The 16,158-nt window shown below is 39.5% G+C and overlaps 1 protein-coding gene and 1 pseudogene across 2 annotated transcripts in view; one reads left to right on the plus strand and one right to left on the minus strand.

Annotated features, from left to right (window-relative positions):
• Positions 1 to 16,158, plus strand: part of NALF1 (NALCN channel auxiliary factor 1) — a 727,347-nt gene that overhangs the window by 533,453 nt on the left and 177,736 nt on the right. The window lies entirely within an intron of this gene.
• Positions 825 to 1,415, minus strand: LOC309545708 (large ribosomal subunit protein uL11-like; annotated as a pseudogene). The gene has a single exon. The product of its transcript is annotated as a large ribosomal subunit protein uL11-like (transcript).

The raw sequence follows: 16,158 nt of genomic DNA on the forward strand, positions 1-16,158 counted from the left end.
GGGTTGTAATTGCTGACTTGTTTCGGTACAAGAGAGAAGCCTGTATAACTGAAGATAAGACTAGAGTTTAGTTTTAGGGGCTAAGTAAGTGTTAGGAGTCAGGAGGTTAACTTTTAAGGCTTATGTTAAGGTTATGAATTAGGTTTAATCTTAAGGTTTTTGTTCAGGGTTTAAAGCGGAGTTCCGGCCACAAAATCGACATAATCGATTTTGGGCCATCCGCTTGCTCTTGGTCACCTGAAAAACAAATGGATAGTTACGATTTTTTTTTGTTTACTTACCTTGTTATTGAAGAAAAATATACTCTCCTTTCTTCCACTTCCTCCCTCTGCGGCCGCGGCCCACGCCGTCACTTCCTCTTTGCATTGATTCCTGGGAACTGAACGTCAACGCTCCCAGGAATCAAACGCCTGCACCTGCCCCGCTCGTCACTTCCGGTGCGGTGCCTCATTCCCTGCTAAACAGCTTCTGGGCATGCCCAGAAGCTGTGGAGGGATGACGCGCACGCACCGGAAGTGACGAGCGGGGCCGGTGCAGGCGCATTCTGGGAGAAGAGGACACGGAAGAGGACGCAGAAGAGGACGCGCTGGCTTCAGCTGCCCACATCCAAGATGGCAGCGCTGGAGAAGAAATTTTCAAGGTAAGTATTTCTTCTAAAAGGTAAGTGCAACAGTACAGAGGCTATCCATTGTGGAATGTACTAGCCCTGACTGTCCGGGGTATTTTTAGCTAAATTTCACCACCTTGGCCTGAACTCCACTTTAAGTGTAAGTGTTCAGGTTGATTAAGGTTTTTAGAGCAATTTTTTTAAAATAAATATTTAGCTCGCTGGTCATTCAAAGTCGCCACTGTTGATATCGTCAATTATATCATGTGCAGGTCTGCCATCAATATTGCAGCCCACAGACTGAGCTGTACCCAGGATCTCCTTAATGGTACCAGATAGTTCTCTGGCCAGAGAATGATGCCTCATCTGACGAGCAATGCTGACAACTTCATCAAACGTGATGCTTGTTTGATGTGTTTATTGTTCTTCTGCTTCTTCCTGTCATGTGGTGGCTCCTTCAGGGCCTTGATGATCAGAGCAGAGGCACAAACTCAATCTGGGCCTGTCTGTTCTGGATGGTCAGTTTGACAGTGATTCACAAGCCCCTCCAGTCACCGGTTGCCTTGGCAGTGTCATCACCAACTTTTTTGGGAGACAAACCCAGAGGTCCGATTTCGGGTGGCCCCCTACCTCACCACCGGTGCATCTCAGGAAAACGATTTTAATTTCATTGGGGTCGAACTTAGGAGGCATGTCTGTGGCAGACTAAAGGGGTTTCCACTTTTCTCGGACCGGTTTCGGTGTCAGATGAACCCGGATTCGGGATGACCGAAGAGCAGTTGCACCTCCACCAGTGGGGAAGCGGGAGCAGAAAGAGTGTTGATTAAGGTTTTTTTATGTGTAAGACTGAAGGTTACAGCCCAAATGCCCAAATACAGCTATTTTTTTTCTTTTTACTTTTGGATTGACTAAGGCTGCATTCACATTATAGCATTTTATGAATGTGTACAAAATAATACCACACATATGGGCATTTTTGCACTTTGCCACACCACACATGTAGGACTGTCCATTCATTTCAATAGGCTGCCCTCTATGCAGCAAAAAGTAGCCCATGAACCTTTTTAAACATCAAGCTTTGCATGTTTGTTACCTGCACGTTTTTGTGTATTTTTATCAATTTGTTTGCATGAAAAAACATATTTGTTTTTATATGATTGGTGGGGCGTTAACAATGATTGGCACCATGAGCATGACACATGTTTTTTTGCATGTTTCATAAAGGAAACACCCTTGTATAAATTTAGCCTTATGAAGAGTAAACTACTTTTGTTAAGTTATTGTTGATGTCTGTGACCCTGTTGGCGTTATTTCACCCCGTCTCCTATCCTTGTGATAGAAGCCTGTAACAGCATAACAAAAAGTTAAGAGGTTAGTAAAAATGAATGAACAGAGATTCTAACTCACATTTTAATTACATAAGTGTTTTATTGTAGCCTGTGTCTTTACAATGGAGTCATGGACCACAACAAAACACTAACAGGGGTTCTATACCTTCCCCTCTCTGTCCACAATGAAAAAATATTTTGGCTAAATTTGAGTATCACGGTTATTGGGAGCAATAGGGTTTTGTATTAGGTAATTATTAGAAATAGGTCATAAATGAGAGAATAGCTACAAAAAAAAATTACATTTGTATTTGTTCCTGAAAGTTTATATTGCATTGTACTGTTTTTAGAGAGTCATGGAAGAATTATACAGAATTTAGGAAAAACTTGGGAAATGGGATGAAGTTACCCATGATCGCTGGCTGTTTACAGCAGCTGGAGAATCAGACAGACAAAATTAGACAATGTTGGCATTATTTCTTTTCCAGTTCTGCAAACAACAAAGGGAAACAACCTGGGTTCCAATGGAATAAAGGTTTGACCTGAATTCAAATCTCACCCCTATTGCAAACTTTAGTTATGAGACAGAGAGTTTCTGAGTGTTTCTGTCTATCTTTGTATCTTCCAGCTCCACATGTTGCATTTTCTTAATATAGAATGAATAAATAAAGCCAGGGAGAGTGATAATATCTTATAATGGCCAGGGCAAGTATGCAAACAGAGGAACTGCAGAGATCTGACTTTTTTTATTATGACTTATTATGGCTCTTTAGCACCTTCTAAAATACCTGTATTATCTGTTTTTGACTGACCCTTTAAAAAGAAAATCAGGTTAATTTTCCTAGATATCAAACAAATCCCATCCTAATACTGATACAAATATAACTGAGTTGTACTGAGTGGCTCTTTAAATAATTATTGTATCATATTGGTTTACTGACCGCTTAGAAGTGAAAAAATGTTATGTGACAATTCAAACATATGGCACATAGAGAAAGGATGTAAGATTTTGTAATCCCTAGGGTAAGATTAGCATCAATATTTAGTATTATATATTAATGGCCCATGTCAGTGAACTTTTAATCCTGGAATTGTAACATCTAACTGCTTGGATCTATCAGCAGCAAAAAAAGAGAAAAGAAGATTATGCTGAAAGGAATTCAGCTTCAAGGATTTCATTGGCATATCATTTCCATGTATGACATTGTCACTGCTCTTTCTACTGAATATTGTCACTTGAAACAAAAATAAGCACTGCAGAATCATTAGAAGAGAATAAATGATCTCTGTGAGCAGAGTGGATATATTTAAAGAGGGTGTCCAAATGTACATCCTATGCAAATGATAAAAGTGGGTGACTTTTATTATCTGTCAGTAAAGGTAATGTTGAATTGCTCGATCTTTGGCTAAGATCAAGTGTAGTATCTGTCCTTCTCAGTGTCCAAAAGGGGTGATCTGCCATCATTCTGGTCTTTAGCCTGGGCTGGCTTTATAATATCCCTGCTGGTATGATGGGGGTTCTAAAGGATCTCCTTTTGGAAGGAATCCAAATTATGTGCCCGCCACATAAGGTGGGGTAAGTAGTAGACAGTAGTTAGCACTAGACATACCCTAGAACTTTTTTTTGTGTTGGTGTGCATATGATTTTTTTGTAATATATTTGTTGAAGTTTTTAAGTATAACATAGCAAGTAAGAAAGTGGAGTGTTACAAAAAAGAAAAACACAGCTCCATACAACTGAAACAAAACCAGGTATACAAGGATAAGTAAGCATATCATGTGGACATACCCATGCAAGTGTTTTTAATTCTGATAAGTTAACGTATTACCTTAAAGTTTTTAAAGTTTATTTTTAAAAAAACAAACATGGTATACATACCTGCTGTGTACAGTGGTTTGCACAGCGCATCTCAGATCCTCCTCATCTCTGGTCCCTCGTGCTAAGTGCCCCCAGAGCAAGCAGCTTGCTCTTGGGGCACCTGAGCTGAGACACTGCTCTGTGTGTCCATTCAGACACAGAGCTATGGCTCAGCCCCACCCCCTTTCTCTCCTTATTGGCTCATTGTCTTTTATTGACAGCAGTAGGAGCTAATGGTGCTCGCTGCTGTCTCAGCCAATGAGGAGGGAGAGTCCCGTACAGCCAAGGCTGTCATGCAACATCCCTGGATCATGAGGGGACTCAGGTAAGTGTTAGGGGGGCTGCTGCACACAGAGGGTTTTTATCTTAATGCATAGAATGCATTAAGATAAAAAAAAACTGCATTTAGAACCACTTTAATAAATTGGAAGACTTAAATTTGCAAAGTGAATTTTACTTATTTTAGCAAATGGTGTGAAATAAAGTAAAAATTAACTGCAAAGAATGCCCAACCATGTGCAAGGAAATTTTTTAAAAAATTGTATTGTTGCTTGGACATGTTTGATAATTAAAGTAATCACCTCATTCACTAAGTGTAATGAAAATTTTCTTTGCAAAGAGAAAATCCATTTAGCTTAGTCAATAAAGTGATATTATGTTGACTTCAATCATCCAGTCATGTGTGCGCAAAAAATTCAATTTTTATTAACATTTTCCCTGCACATGATGGGGTATTCTTTGCAAGTGAATTTTCAGTTTGCTTCACCACTTTCACTAAGAAAAGTGGAAATTCCCTTTGTAAACTGCTCTACTGATTTGGTAAATTAACCCCACTATATGCAAAGATCACCATTTTGCATTAGATATGACATTAGGTATATTTTTGTTTATTACAAGGTTTGTGTTTGTGTGAAAGTATTGGTAGTTTTTTTTATTGTCATGATAGAGCAATACAATTACCATGTAAAGTTTTTTTTTTAGATTAAGACCCATTCAGACCTATAGTTTGTGCTACCTTTTGCCTTCTGTTACCATAGTGCATGAAACATAGTCAGATGCATTGCAGTACACATCGTTTAGAATAGCCCCTTAATGCTTATCTGCAGAGGCCGACAATGCAGCTATTCTGCTGTGCACCACAACTCCCATGCTGTACCGCATTACATTTTTTTTATTTTTAATGTTAAGGTACACTGCCAACCTATTCACAATAAATGCAGCACACCTAAATGAACAATTACCAGTTCCGTTAACACACATGCATAGTATAAATGAGCCCTTAGATTTGGGGATAGGTGGAGGATAAATCAAGTTGAGGTCTACAAGTAAGGTTGAAATTACAAGTAAGCATTATATTTATTGGATGTGCCAAAGTAACTTTTTTGTGTGATAAATGAGCTTGCGATAAGTACCAAGAAATAACACTTGCTCTATAAGTTTGAATAGAGAATTCCAATTATGGGTGAAATGTACCCATGCAAGTTGGGTTCTGTACAAATGAAGAATGAACTGAACCCCTTATCATTGCCCCAGAGACTTTCAGCCCTCACATACAATGGTGAGGGAGAGGGGTTATTTTCTTTGGTGCCCATTTTCAGTACCACTCATGAACCCTTTTATTTGTTAGTTCAGGGGACCTACCATATGTGCAGTCTCTGTCTTTTTTTGTACCGCTTCTCTTTTTTTTGCCTGTAGTTTTTCTGCTTATTAGTGTTTCTTCTTAACTGTGCTCTTCCCTGTTTCCTAGCAACACAAATGAATCTTAATTGGTGCAGCTAATGCATGAGCAATAGACTTTTACCACTATGCAGCTGAGTACCAGGACAGGGGTGACTGACACAAGAAGGTATATTAACCACTTCAATACAGGGAACCTTAAACCCCTTCCTGTCCAGGCCAATTTTCAGCTTTCAGTGCTGTCGCACTTTGAATGACAATTGCAACACTGTACCCAAAGTTTTTATTATTTATACATTTTTATCATTTTGTTCACACAACTAGAGCTTTCTTTTGGTGGTATTTATTCACCACTAGGTTTTAAATAAATGAACAAAGAAATAGTTGTTCTTCATGAATTTAGCCCAAAATGTATTCTGCTACATTTCTGTGGTGCAAACAACCCAAATCAGTGTATATTATGTAGAGTGTAGGAAAGTTTGGAGTACACAAACTAAGGTAAATATCTAAAAATTGATCAATCCTGTTGTACTTATGGACATTCTAAATTTTGAGGACTTAAATGCCAGAACAGTAGAGATAACTGCCCCCCCCCCCAACTGACCCCTTTTTGTTTTGTTTTTTGTTATTTTTTGGAAGTTGTGATTTTTTTTGTCATAATTATTTTGAAAATTAAGAAATTGGAAAAAAAATATCAAATTTTTTTGTTTATATACTGTGACATGTGCATTATAGCATCATCATATAACTGGTGTGGTGGTGACTAATGACAGAACAAAAACAAAATGTTTTAATTATTTTTACATTTTTAAAAATGTTTTTTTATTACATTTTTTTTCTTTTTATGATTTTCAATATGTGACCAGAGCAATGTAATGTTAACATTGTAAACAGCTAAATCACCCAAGCGCTCACTCCAATGGGAATAATAGGCGTGCTGCTCTTCTCAGGCAGGGAACTACAATCAGAAGTGCATAGAAAAGAAAGAAAGGTTGTACTTAACGATATGTTCTCTATATACTCTTGAATATGTACTGCTTTATGCAGTATTATTGAAATTGTCATAGGTCCGCTACTCTGTACCACTCATACAAAGTCTTATTTTTTCTTGATCCTGTTGTTTAAATATATCTGACATAAGAACTTATACATACTTTCTATAACTATGACTATTGTTTATTGTTGTTTACCTCACTGTTAATATACGCTTTTGTACCACAATCTTTTCACCCTAATAAAAAAGTTTGTATACAAAAAAAATAAAAGAAAGGAAAGAAAGGAGGCGCAAACACCTAGTGCATTACCCTTGAACACCTTTAAAACTTTTTATTAAAATGCTGAAAAACATACTAACAGACATGAAGAGCATATATCGCATTGAATGAGACCACCACATGTGGAGGTAGTTATCCCTGTAATTGGACCGCTGACGCATTTCGGGAGACAGGCTCCCTCCCTTGAGCTCTAAAGATGATGCACAAGAAAGCCCACAAACAGTTTGCTGAAGACAAGCAGACTAAGGACATGGATTACTGGAACCAAATCCTGTGGTCTTATGGGACCAAGATAAATTGATTTGGTTCAGATGGTTTTACGGTGTGGTGTGGTGGCAACCAGGTGAGGAGTACAAAGACAAGTGTGTCTTGCCTACAGTCAAGCATGGTGGTTGGAGTGTCATGGTCTAGGGCTGCATTTGTGCTCCATGTTCAGTGCTCCTCTGCTCCTGAACCTGGAGGGGTGGAGGTGTCAAATGCTTTTAAGGTGTTTTCTGAGGTGGAGGGTGGAAGTTCTTCTGGTGATGAGTCAGTGATTTCCATGGAAGAGGAATCCCTAGGAACATTAAAGCATGTAGGGTTTCCAAGTAGGGAGGGGGGTAAGAAGGATAAGAAATGTGTACCTCAATCATCCTGATGGCGGTACCCACTCCAATGAAGGTGGCGACCATGTCGCAAGCATAAAATCAGTAAGTGCTCATAGCATGGCCTTATTTTTGCTCAGCAGGTTTGATGCTGATGTTTTCTTTTTGCAAGAGACCTGGTTGTCTAGTTTGGCTAATATTCATCTGGTAAAGAAGTAGTGGAGACGCGGCACCTCCTTCTGGTCTCTGTGGCCGATCCTTACACTAGAGTTGCGGCACTTTTTTCTGGCATGGTAAGCTGCCGGCCGATTATTGAGGTAGAAATGGGGAGATGAATGGCCTTAGAAGTCTCCATAGGGGGGCAGGACTCTATGGGCCCCAGATAAAGTTGGGCAGGAAATGCCTCTTCATGAAAATCAAGCCTTTTCTTTTTACAACCCAGCTTGTCTTCGGTGGTGATTGGGGTAGGCTGAATGGCTTATTGATGCTGGCTGCCGGGATCTAATGTTGCTGGAATGAATCTATTGTTGCTGGAGGGCATTTTGTTGTGGGGGGGGCTATTGTTGCAGTGGAGGATTTATTGTTGCTTTGGAGAACTATTGTTGCTGGGGGGCTATTGTTGTTGGGGGGGTCTATTGTTGCAGGGGAGCATTTATTGGGGGGCATTTGTTGCAGGGGAGGATTTATTGTTGCTGGGGGGCAATTGTTGTTGGGAGTCTATTGTTGCTGATTGCAGGGGATCTATTTTACTGTTTTTTTCTATTGTTGCAGGGTAAGATTTATTGTTGCTGGGGGATCTATTGTTGGGGGGGGGGCTATTGTTGGGGGGGACTATTATTGCTGATTCCAGGGGATCTATTTTACTGCTTTTTTAGTTATCATTAACAAATGCTATACAACATGATACTTGGTTATGTATTCTCTAAAAGGGGGGGGGGGTACTGGGAGGAGGGTAGAGGGTGGAACCAAAGGACAGCGCTTGGAGGTGGGTAGGGGGTGAACTTAAGGGGTGACTCAGAAGAGGGGAGTACCAGCACCTAATCTCGGAGAAAAAAAGCCCTGGCAACAGCAGTAACTAACAGTATTCCTCATTTCCCTAGGGCAGTCATTTCCATTTGACCCCACCTCATTCAAGATATAATTCTATGTGCCCCCTTTCCCCTCAAAGTGCATAGAGGTCAGAATGCAGATATTTTTTATTTGGGCCCGTACAACTAAACTTTTTACTTCAAGCTGTTGCAGTATTACAAGTGTTACCGTGACCCTCCTGGCACATGTATTTTACCAGCAATGTTATACAATTTGCTTACTTATTTGAAAGATATTGCTATATACTGTATTTCTCAGCAGTTCACCTTTGAGTCTTTATACCTGCTATAATTTTGCCCTTATAAAATATAATTGGTCTGATTAAAAAAAAAAAAAAAATAACTGGGCCTGCTACACATATGCAGCAATCAAATTCCTGGCTGTCTTTGAAAAAAGAAACTTGACTAGTTTCATAGGTTACTGCTCTACTTGCTCCAGTTTTTAGGAAAATCCCCCCTCCCCATGTCATGCTGTTTACCTGTGTATATTGTGTTCTGTATGATTATCAGTTTGTTTAAATCAATCTAATAATATTTTATTCCATAGCCTTTAAGGGCCATTGCCCTTTAAAGACAAACAAAATTCGCATTTTAAAATCTACAAGTACAGATCATACAGACATATGTTCTTCCCCAGAGCTGATGCTACAGCAATATACCTTTGAACCTTTAAAGGATAGACAATGCATTTGTGGATGAAAAGAGTGTTGTAGGTACATTACACTGTATAATGGGTGTGGCTTAAAGCAGAACTAAACTCTACTATCTGCTGGAGATGGTGCTACCTGTGTCTCTATTTATCTGTAGTTGCCATGGTGCTGTACACATAATCATTTATGATGGCAGTCATTTGAGGGTTGAAATAGGCACACTAGCAACTGTGACAGTTATCAGCAGATGCATACCTAAATGTAGCATACACTGTGCATGCATAAGTAGAAACAATGTAAATGAAATAAATGAAGAACAAAACATTGGTGTGTTTGGTTAAGGATTTAATAATTTTTGGTTGTCGTAATAGTAATCCTGCTCAGTATGAGAGGAATCACAGGTTCAGACATCTGGTGTATGTGCTTGGCTGAGGAGCCAATGGGGCAAAGCTATCATCTGTGGGATTATGACTGAACGCCTCTAAGTCAGAACCCCCCCTAAAGGTGACGATACCACAGTGCCGTGGAGCCCAGGTTGGCCTGGGATAGCTGCCCCCCCCACCCCTTCGCTGGGGCTGGCGCATAGCACCGCTCGTCTCAGGACCAGAGCGCGGACAGAAGCGGGCCACCTCTCTCCCAGAGCGCATCGCATGTTCATTGGGAACCCGGTGCTAAATCATTCGTAGACTACCTAATTCTGAGTCAGGGTTTCATACGTAGCAGAGCAGCTACCTCACTGCGATCTATTGAAAGTCATCGATTGAGCCAAGCTTTTGAAGGAAAAAAAAGAAAAAAAAATAATTTTTAATGATATTTATTGTTTTTATATAAGAGGAACAAGTACAATAAAACATCCATTTGTCATCAACAAAGTCTGTCCTTCATGCATAATACAAGTTGTACAAAGTACACAGCTAAAAATATTGGAATAGAGGTAACAGAAAGAAATTATGGTCTACAGGAAACTCAGCTGGGTCAAGTAGTAAGAAAAGAGTTGTTCAAAGGGCCCTATGTTTTATCAAAGTATTTCATAGAATCCTTAGTGGTATAAGTGAGTAGTTACAGTGGAAGGGCTGCATTGATCAGTTGTTTCCATTCTGAGAGGGTTGATGGAAGGGATTTATTCAATGTGATTAAAATAATCTTTTTGGCAAAGAAGTTAATTATATGCAACCATTATTTTGGTATGAGAACTAATCAAGAGGTCCCCTTAAAACCCCCAACAGACAAGCCTTAGGCCATTCTTTTGATTTTGATTATATTGCAATTACACTGCAGTTTTTCAAGGAATAAACCACAGGACATTGAACATTCAGGAGGCCCAAGGTCAACTCAAGAAGGATTCAATAACATTTATAGAACCTTTTAAACTTGATCTTTTTTGGGATACAGGTAAATTGGTGGGCTTAGTTCTGCTTTTAAAGAATCATAGGTAAATAGATTATGAACCTACTTGCAATATAAACTGTGCACATACAGTATGCCACAATACTTGCCCATACACTTTAATTACATTACTTTGCACTACTTGTAAACTATATCTTAATCACTTTTCCAAAAGCAGCAGTTACACACACACACACACACACACACCTTAGGCAAAGGATAAATTCCATTACATGTGTCTATTTCTACACAGAATATGAACAGTAAACAAATACTTTGCCTTTGCTAACCTTAAATAGGAATGTCATTAAAAAAGTTGTAAAATAGTTGAAACCTATCTAACAACTGTTGAGACAATAAACACCTTGGCTCATAGTATTTAATATACAACAAAGCTTTCAGTGTAGTGGGGTCGGGAGCATGTTATAAACAGAAATATAGAAATTAGGAAACAGGTCTACAGTTTGTAATGTACAACACGATGTGTTGAATGCAGTAGGCTAGGAGAATGCTACGCAGTGCTCCCTACTTTGGCCAGCAGTATTCTGGGTTGGCAGTAAGGGGAAGTATGCCCCGACATCAGTGGCCAGTGAAAAAATGGCTTAGTGTTCATGCTCAGAGGGAGAAAAATTGGCTAATGCCCTGGCATTACTGGCAGGAAAAATGTGCTGGTGTTGCATAAAATATACCCCAACACCACTGGGACATCAGTGGGAAGAAAAGAATGCTCACAAGCTAGCTGTGAGTGCCTGTCTTGCAGATGATTACTCAGAACTCAGGCTAAGTTAAATTGACTGAACTTTGTGACTTTAGCACAGTTGCTGTGATTATAGCATTGTTAGCTCACTGAATGCTTTTACTGGTTGCCTGGAATTGCTCTATCACATATATGACACAAAGGTAAATACTGAAATCCTATCATTTTCTAGTGTTTGACCCATTGTAAATAACAGTACAGTACCAAAACTCTTCTGCAGGTTTATTGTTCAACAAACAAGCACACATTTGCTAGTTTATTTTGTAAACTGTTACTGTAAAACTGTAACTGGAAATTTCTCTCTAACATCTGAATAAAACAATTATTTGACTTGGAGTTGGGAGAGTTTATAGTTTATGGTGTCTTGTTAAAAACATCTATGCCTTAGAATATTTAGTCTTCTAAATATATACAGTCAGGTCCATAAATATTGGGACATTGACACAATTCTAATCTTTTTGGCTCTATACACCACCACAATGGATTTGAAATGAAACAAACAAGATGTGCTTTAACTGCAGACTTTCAGCTATAATTTGAGGGTATTTACATTCAAATCAGGTGAAAGGTGTAGAAATTAAAACAGTTTGTATATGTGCCTCCCCCTTTTTAAGGAACCAAAAGTAATGGGACAATTGGCTGCTCAGCTGTTCCATGGACAGGTGTGTGTTATTCCCTCATTATCCCATTTACAAGGAGCAGATAAAAGGTTCAGCATTCATTTCAAGTGTGCTATTTGCATTTGGAATCTGTTGCTGTCAACTCTCAATATGAGATCCAAAGAGCTGTCACTATCAGTGAAGCAAGCCATCATTAGGCTGAAAAAACAAAACAAACCCATCAGAGAGATAGCAGAAACATTAGGTGGGGCCAAATCAACTGTTTGGAACATCCTTAAAAAGAAAGAACACACCGGTGAGCTCAGCAACACCAAAAGACCCGGAAGACCACGGAAAACGTGGATGACCGAAGAATTCTTTCACTGGTGAAAAAAAACACCCTTCACAACAGTTGGCCAAATCAAGAACACTCTCCAGGAGGTAGGTGTATGTGTGTCAAAGTCAACAATCAAGAGAAGACTTCACCAGAGTGAATACAGAGGGTTCACCACAAGATGTAAACCATTGGTGAGCCTCAAAAACAGGAAGGCCAGATTAGAGTTAGCCAAACAACATCTAAAAAAGCCTTCACAGTTCTGGAACAACATCCTATGGACAGATGAGACTTGTACCAGAGTGATGGGAAGAGAACAGTATGGAGAAGGAAAGGAACTGCTCATGATCCAAAGCATAACACCTCATCAGTGAAGCATGGTGGTGGTAGTGTCATGACATGGGCATGTATGGCTGCCAATGGAACTGGTTCTCTTGTATTTATTGATGATGTGACTGCTGACAAAAGCAACATGATGAATTCTGAAGTGTTTTGGGCAATATTATCTGCTCATATTCAGTCAAATGCTTCAGAAATCATTGGATGGCGCTTTACAGTGCAGATGGACAATGACCCGAAGCATACTGCGAAATCAACCAAATAGTTTTTTAAGGGAAAGAAGTGGAATGGTATGCAATGGCCAAGTCAATCACCTGACCTGAATCCGATTGAGCATGCATTTCACTTGCTGAAGACAAAACTGAAAGGAAAGTGCCCCAAGAACAAGCAGGAACTGAAGACAGTTGCAGTAGAGGCCTGGCAGAGCATCACCAGGGATGAAACCCAGCGTCTGGTGATTTCTATGCATTCCAGACTTCAGGCTGTAATTGACTGCAAAGGATTTGCAACCAAGTATTAAAAAGTGAAAGTTTGATTTATGATTGTTAATCTATCCCATTACTTTTGGTCCCTTAAAAAGTGGGAGGCACATATACAAACTGTTGTAATTCCTACACCGTTCACCTGATTTGGATGTAAATACCCTCAAATTAAAGCTGAAAGTCTGCAGTTAAAGCACATCCATTGTGGTCGTTTATAGAGCCAAAAAGATCGGAATTGTGTCGATGTCCCAATATTTATGGACCTGACTGTATGTATATATATATATATATATATATATATATATATATATACACAGCGCCTTGCGAAAGTATTCGGTATTCGGCCCCCTTGAACTTTTCGACCTTTTGCCACATTTCAGGCTTCAAACATAAAGATATAAAACTGTAATATTTTGTGAAGAATCAACAAGTGGGACACAATCATGAAGTGGAACAAAATGTATTGGATATTTCAAACTTTTTTAACAAATAAAAAACTGAAAAATTGGGCGTGCAAAATTATTCAGCCCCCTTAAGTTAATACTTTGTAGCGCCACCTTTTGCTGCGATTATAGCTGTAAGTCGCTTGGGGTATGTCTCTATCAGTTTTGCACATCGAGAGACTGAAATTTTTGCCCATTCCTCCTTGCAAAACAGCTCAAGCTCAGTAAGGTTGGATGGAGAGCGTCTCAGGTCTGGACTTTGACTTGGCCATTCTAACACCTGGATATGTTTATTTGTGAACCATTCCATTGTAGATTTTGCTTTATGTTTTGGATCATTGTCTTGTTGGAAGACAAATCTCCGTCCCAGTTTCAGGTCTTTTGCAGACTCCATCAGGTTTTCTTCCAGAATGGTCCTGTATTTGGCTCCATCCATCTTCCCATCAATTTTAACCATCTTCCCTGTCCCTGCTGAAGAAAAGCAGGCCCAAACCATGATGCTGCCACCACCATGTTTGACAGTGGGGGTGGTGTGTTCAGGGTTATGAGCTGTGTTGCTTTTATGCCAAACATAATGTTTTGCATTGTTGCCAAAAAGTTTGATTTTGGTTTCATCTGACCAGAGTACCTTCTTCCACATGTTTGGTGTGTCTCCCAGGTGGCTTGTGGCAAACTTTAAACTACACTTTTTATGGATATCTTTAAGAAATGGCTTTCTTCTTGCCACTCTTCCATAAAGGACAGATTTGTGCAGTATACGACTGATTGTTGTCCTAAGGACAGAGTCTCCCATCTCAGCTGTAGATCTCTGCAGTTCATCCAGAGTGATCATGGGCCTCTCTGATCAGTCTTCTCCTTGTATGAGCTGAAAGTTTAGAGGGACAGCCAAGTCTTCATAGATTTGCAGTGGTCTGATACTCCTTCCATTTCAATATTATCGCTTGCACATTGCTCCTTGGGATGTTTAAAGCTTGGGAAATCTTTTTGTATCCAAATCTGGCTTTAAACTTCTCCACAACAGTATCTCGGACCTGCCTGGTGTGTTCCTTGTTCTTCATGATGCTCTCTGCACTTTAAATGGACCTCTGAGACTATCACAGTGCAGGTGCATTTATACGGAGACTTGATTCCACACAGGTGTATTCTATTTATCATCATTAGTCATTTAGGTCAACATTGAATCATTCAGAGATCCTCACTGAACTTCTGGAGAGAGTTTGCTGCACTGAAAGTAAAGGGGCTGAATAATTTTGCACGCCTAATTTTTCATTTTTTTATTTGTTAACAAAGTTTGAAATATCCAATAAATTTTGTTCCACTTCATGATTGTGTCCCACTTGTTGTTGATTCTTCACAAAAAATTACAGTTTAATATCTTTATGTTTGAAGCCTGAAATGTGGCAAAAGGTCGCAAAGTTCAAGGGGGCCGAATACTTTCACAAGGCACTGTATATATATACATATATGTAGCACTACTCCCAAGGGAGCTGCTGAGTGTGGGTCCCCCTGGGTTACCGCTAGCAACAACAGTACCTTTAAGCATGTTTTCAAGTGTAAGCACCTCAGACAAGGAGTTTCTTTGGTTTTTAAGGTTTATTTGGGAACTTGGATGGGAGAAGGGAGAAGTGGGATACTCCAACAACTGAACTATGCACAATTAGGCAGGGACACTGAAAAATGTTGCTTGGCGCAGGCTAGCGCTTGACTGGTTAATGCTTCACTGACACTGGTTAACACTGACTGGTGCTGGCCTCGGCTAGGCCAGTTACTAGAACTTCACCTCTGACTGTGGAAAAGTAGTTTAAGCTCCCTAAGGTACTCTCTCCTGAGGTAGCTGACTTGTAGTGCAGACTGCGCTGCTGAACAGAACCAGCCCCCCTGATAAGCAGACAGGGCCATATATGCTTTTCCCTAGCACCTACCTAGGAGGTTGCTACATATATATACTGTATATATATATACATATATATATACACACACAGTATCTGCCAAAAGTGAGTACACCCCTCACATTTTTGTTAATATTTAATTATAACTTTTCATGTGACAACACTGAAGAAATGACACTTTGCTACAATGTAAAGTAGTGAGTGTACAGCTTGTATAACAGTGTAAATTTGCTGTCCCCTCAAAATAACTCAACACACGGCCATTAATGTCTAAACCGCTGGCAACAAAAGTGAGTACACCCCTAAGTTAAAATGTCCAAATTGGGCCCAATTAGCCATTTTTCCTCCCCAATGTCATGTTAGTCGTTAGCGTTACCATCGTTAACATCCACCACTCCGTGATGTCGTCATGGAGGAGTGGAAGAGGACTCCAGTGAAGCTCTGGTGAACTCCATGCCCAAGAGAGTTAAGGCAATGCTGGAAAATGTATATAAATATCAGCGCTTAGGAAAATAATAATAAAAATGTCTAAATAACTAAGCTGCTGCTGATAAAAAGGGGGGATACCTTTTAAAACGACAAATATAATATATATCAGAGCTGATCAGTAAATATGTGCAAAATATATAGTGTCTTCATAGTTAAAGTGACTCAAAAATGAAAAATAGTGTTATACCTTACTATCTTAATAGATTGCAAGGGTATTATATGCAGTATGAGCTGCGTGCTACTTATCAAAATATCAGTAAAAACGTTGGCGAAGGCGCCTAACTCTTTCTAAAGATATTAAAACCTGCTGCCCCTTTAATTGTTTAAAACAATAAATAGATATAAAAATGGGTAAAGAGGCGCTGGTGATCTTT

Source organism: Pelophylax lessonae, assembly GCF_965119305.1.
Source record: "Pelophylax lessonae genome assembly, chromosome: 2".
NCBI lineage: Eukaryota > Metazoa > Chordata > Amphibia > Anura > Ranidae > Pelophylax > Pelophylax lessonae.